The following is a 6000-nucleotide window of genomic DNA, read 5'->3' as shown; positions in this document are numbered from 1 at the left end:
CTATAACAAAAGATGCTAACTAGGCACAGTTAAAATAAATTAGAAAATCAATTACATACATAAAACTAAGCACAATATTAGATCTTTGTGTTCTATTCTTTAAAACTGAGGGTCAACCTTTCTTTCATGAACACGCAGATTACACTCATGCATGTTAATGGTAATTAGTTAAAAATGAAAAACGAATTTAAGAAGGCAGATGGCAAAACAAGAGGGAAAGTAAAAAATATCCCAGCTTGTTTCGTCTCATCGTGATGAAAACACAAATATCATTGCGTACAGGCAAATGGGACTCTCTAACAATGAATTGCCAAAAAATTTTAAACCGTTCAAATACGGTGACTAGTAATTTCATTAAATTGTGCGCACGATAGGGACAGAACGGAAAATATGGGCAAAGCGTAAAATCCTCAGGCATCGAAACGGTTACTTTTGCATAAACCAACAGCTATAAACCGTTATTCTTCTCAGCTTGAGAGGTGGCATGAGCCCCCTCTCATATTTCTATCTTACTCTGAGTAATTAGATTTTCCTATCTAATTGCATGTGGTGAAAAGTTGCTATTCCTTCACACGCAGACTTCCCACGCAGCGTCTCTCGTCACCCGGGTGGTCTGGTGACAGGCGGGTACTGCTGAGCTTGAAAGGGTTAAGCCGAAGGGTGTGAGGGAGTCGAGTAGATGCTTTCCAGACGCCGACATTGTCATAAGAGCGGGAGCGAGACGCCCACAGGGGCTTGAAGGAGGGCTGGGCTAGATATTCCGTTACGTCTCACAAACTTAGTGAAAACACTTTCTGGCGGGCTACCAGTGAGGCATGGGAATGACTTGTGTTCCCAGGCAGTCTCGGCGGGCAAATTCCCGCGTTTTCTGCAAAATCATAACTGTGATTGGCTTGCTCAGGGGATAGCTCCGTGACGTAGCAAAATCGGCGCAGAAATTTGCGCCAAGTGTCTCCATTTTTGGAATAGTAGTGCGTCGGCAAATGAGTGGAATTTTCCGCCGGTTTTCGAGTTGCTGATTGGAACGTTTAACCACGGCCACTGTCGTGGGGGTGGGAATGTTCTGTGTTCGGCTGGTACGTCGGCTCTCGACTTTTGGTTGGGGTAGGTTACAAGACTGAGCTCTCGCTGCTCTGGACAGTCTGCCTTCCGTTGGCTGTCTAATATACTTTCATTTACTTGTAACTGTTTGACGAAGTTGCTGAAGTATCAACTTCAACATAACTTTCCGAGTACAGTTGGCAATTGCGCGTTCTGCGTACAAGCGGCATATGTTGTCCATCTTGAGCAGTTTTGGCTAAAGTTGACTGTATCAGAGTTACTGTGTGTCTTCGCTTGTTAAAATCAATCACTGTACTGTCAGTGATTGTGTGGCGAGCCTACTTCGTCTCCCTCAGAGGCGCATTTGTATTGATAGGAAGTCTTTAGTCTGGAACAACCAGACCAGGACAATTTGTTTTGGGCTATACTCGCGACATTATCATCACCACAACGGGACGTCAAAGCAACCAGCCATCGCTTCCGGTACGCCAGATCTTGTCCTTGCAGTTAAGAAGACAGCTTGGTAATGCATGTCCGCAGCACCGGCAGATTAGGGAATTTGCTCTGTGATAATCAGAGCTCAGCAGAGTGCGCCTGTTCTCGTTTTTTCATACGTGGGTCTGTCTTGGATGTTCATTGCCTGAGTTCGCACTACTGTAGCAGCAATGAATGTTGGGTTGTCTGGGTGTTTCTCTTAAGATCTGAGTTGCAAGGAATTGGCTCCACATACCACTTCGTCATAAATGTCACAATCTAGTTTATGGACAACCTCACCTTCACAGCATTTATTTGAGTATCCAATTTTGATGTATTGTAAATGTTTCATCTGTTTTGTTTGCTATTTTGAGTTTAGTCATAATAAATCAAATTGTTATTTTGGACAGAACTTTCATTCCGTTAATCGGTAGAGCAACCCTTTCATTTCTCACTACGTTAATGAAACTTTCCTTTATCTAATTAATTTCTATCAAATTAAATTATTGCAGGTGCCAAACTTTTTTCTACTCCAGTTGCAGGGTCGATTACAATCAGTTCGCGTCTCTTCTAAATCCATGCGCAACAGCAAAAGTCGGAGTTAGAAAAGGGGGGGCTTAGAGCATCATTTCCATATGAAGATTCCAGAAGAATTTAGTGTTAAATACACTGCTAGCCCCGGCACCTCGCAAGCTTGTTGCTGATTTGCAGCTGCCAGTAACTGCCTGACGAGTACGAGTAATTTTATCAGATGAAAACATCTTGCATTCAAGAAATGACTGCAGAAGCCTGCTCTATCACCCAGACATAAACAGACTCGATTGGAATTTCCTGATGAACGCATGTCATGTACTTGAGAATGGGATAAAACGATCACCAGCGGAGACAAGAAGTTTTGTTTAGATGGTCCGGATGGATTTCAGTATGTTTCACATGATTTGATAACAGAGCAGCATGTAAGAATGAGCAGGAATTTTGGTTCTGGAAGTGTTATGGTTTGGGCAGCCTTCTACACTAAGGGTAAATCAGCGTTGCTTGGGTTAAAGCTATTTACACTGAGATGCTAGAACAGAATGCATTCGAATGTATGAGGACGTAGCGGACGAAATTCTAATGTTTCGACAAGGTTTCTACTGCAACAATAAAGTGGTTTGAAGATAAAGATATCGATGTCCATCCAAGGCCTGTAAGTAACCTGGATTTGTGCCCCGTGGAAAACGTTTGGGAAATACTTAGAAGACGTGTTTGCTGCAATGGAAGGCAATTTTAAGCCGCATGTGATCTGAAAAGAACGATACGAGAACACAGTCTCACTACAACAGCTAAAAACCCTAACAAGATCAATACCGAAGGGAATTTTTAAGATAATTAGAAGAACGGAGGTTGGATAAAGTACTAACAATGCAATACACAACAGGACAGTGACTCTCTTTACACTAAATGCAAACACCTTATTTTGTTACTCGTGTTATGAAAGAAACTACGTAATTCCGTCATGATTGTTTATGTCTGCTACTTTCACAATAAATTTGGTAAATATATATGCTTTAGACATTGTATATTACTTTCGTAGGAACCCTGCGTTTATATTGATTTCCACTGCTGTACTGCGAACATACTTCCTTGGGGAACTCCTCGAACTGCATCAGTCGATTTTGTTACATTATGAGAGAAGCGTTGAATTGTGTCCGCAAAAAGACCTGGACCCAATCTCAAATCTAGTCCGAAACTTGGTAAGTTAGTATTTTATTTACTAAACGGCAGTGTGAAACTTTATCAAATGCCTTTCTGAAGTAAAAAAAAAATATCTGGGCGACGTTGTCTACGGCGCCCAGCATATCATGCACAAACAGAACCCTGATCACATAACGACACAATACTGAGATACTTCAGTAGAGTGCGCTATGGGAAATCCAACAGAACGTGTCGGGAAAGTTAGGAAACACTGGGCACATCTCCTTGCCATCTCCGGTACTGTCTCGTATATCACGTACCGGCAAAAATAAGAGAATTACCGAGCTGTGTCCTTCTGGCGACGCCTGCCAGTGAGAGTGGTTATCCTTGTTCGCTGGTCAATATTTGAGTTGTCGCCTCCTGCATCATCTCCAGCGCTGCGTGCGGCAAGTGCGTTGTCGGGCTCTTTCTTACAGGAGAAAGCCGGCGATTAGCATGTCGGGAGAGTCGCGCAGGTATTGAGAAACTGACGCATTCGGGCTACGACGCACGCACCTGTGTGTTTGCTGCGTCTCGGGGGCGTGGAAGGCCCTCAGACAGGTGAAAGCTCAGCCGCTCATTGTCGTCGCTGGTATTCCACCACAAGGGGGCAGACGTACAGGCAGCCTAGAACGTAAAGAGCATGGACCTGTCTCGCACATCTACTTCGAATGAGATCAAGAAATCATATATTATCCAGGCGCTTTCCAAACTCTCTTCTACTGACTAATCTTCAATTTCATATGCTCTGAAGATGGGCAAAGTCGTTCTTTTCTCGGAACCATTCCTTATGACATAGTTCTTCTTACTGAACTGGTTCCATGAACTATGTCAAATCAACTATATGATCATTTTCATTGTTAAAGTACCAATAAATAAGAGCACTTACGAATGATATAAGAACACTAATAAATCAAAAAAATTTTACCGAGGGCATGCAGCTTTACTGTATGATTAAATGATGATGGCGTCCTCTTGAGTAAAATATTCCGGAGGTAAAATAGTCCCCCATTCGGATCTCCGGGCGGTGACTACTCAGGAGGATGTCGTTATCAGGAGAAAGAAAACTGGCGTTCTACGGATCGGAGCGTGGAATGTCAGATCCCTTAATTGGGCAGGTAGGTTAGAAAATTTAAAAAGAGAAATGGGGAGGTTTAAGTTAGATATAGTGGGAATTAGTGAAGTGCGGTGGCAGAACGAACAAGACTTTTGGTCAGGTGAATAAAGGGTTATAAATACAAAATCAAATAGGGGTAATGCAGGAGTAGGTTTAATAATGAATAAAAAATAGGAGTGCGGGTAAGCTACTACAAACAGCATAGTGAACGCATTATTGTAGTCAAGATAGACACGAAGCCCACGCCTACTACAGTAGTACAAGTTTGGATGCCAACTAGCTCTGCAGATGATGAAGAAATTGATGAAATGTATTATGAGATAAAAGAAATTATTCAGGTAGTGAAGGGAGACGAAAATTGAATAGTCATGGGTGACTGGAATTCGAGAGTAGGAAAAGGGAGAGAATGAAACATAGTAGGTGAATACAGATTGGGGGTAAGAAATGAAAGAGGAAGCCGTCTGGTAGCATTTTGCACAGAGTATAAATTAATCATAGCTAACACTTGGTTCAAGACTCATGAAAGAAGGTTGTCTACATGGAAGAACCCTGAGATACTAAAAGGTATCAGATAGATTATATAATGGTAAGAGAGATTTAGGAACCAGGTTTTAAATTGTAAGACATTTCCATGGGCAGATTTGAACTCTGACCACAATCTATTGGTTATGAACTGTAGATTAAAACTGGAGAAACTTCAAAAAGTTGAGAACTTAAGGAGATGGGACACGGATAAACTGACTAAACCAGAGGATGTGGAGAGTTTCAGAGAGAGCATAAGGTAACAATTGACAGGAATGGGGGAAAGAAATACAGTAGAAGAAGAATGGGTAGCTTTGAGGGATGTAGTAGTGAAGGCAGCAGACGATAAAGTAGATAAAAAGACGAGGGCTGGTAGAAATCCTTGGGTAACAGAAGAGATATTGAATTTAATTGATGAAAGGAGAAAATATAAAAATGCAGTAAATGAAGCAGGCAAAAAGGAACACAAACGTCTCAAAAATGAGATCGACAGTAAGTGCAAAACTGCTAAGCGGGGATGGCTAGAGGACAAATGTAAGGATGTAGAGGCTTATCTCACTAGGGGTAAGATAGATACTGCCTACAGGAAAATTAAAGAGGCCTTTGGAGAAAAGAGAGCCACTTGTATGAATATCAAGAGCTCAGATGGAAACCCAGTTCTAAGCAAAGAAGGGAAAGCAGAAAGGTGGAAGGAGTATATAGAGGGTCTATACAAGGGCGATGTACTTGAGAACAATATTATGGAAATGGAAGAGGATGTAGATGAAGATGAAATGGGAGATACGACACTGCGTGAAGAGTTTGACAAAGCACTGAAAGATCTGAGTCGAAACAAGGCCCCGGAAGTAGACAACATTCCATTACAACTACTGACGGCATTGTGAGAGCCAGTCCAGACAAAACTCTACCATAGGTGAGCAAGATGTATGAGACAGGCGAAATACCCTCAGAATTCAAGAAGAATATAATAATTCCAATCCCAAAGAAAGCAGGTGTTGACAGATGTGAAAATTACCGAACTATCAAGTTAATAAGTCACAACTGCAAAATACTAACGCGAATTCTTTACAGACGAATGGAAATACTGGTAGAAGTCGACCTCAGGGAAGATCAGTTTGGATTCCTTAGAAATG

Source organism: Schistocerca americana, chromosome 8, assembly GCF_021461395.2.
Source record: "Schistocerca americana isolate TAMUIC-IGC-003095 chromosome 8, iqSchAmer2.1, whole genome shotgun sequence".
Lineage (NCBI taxonomy): Eukaryota > Metazoa > Arthropoda > Insecta > Orthoptera > Acrididae > Schistocerca > Schistocerca americana.
This window is presented reverse-complemented; position numbering follows the sequence as displayed.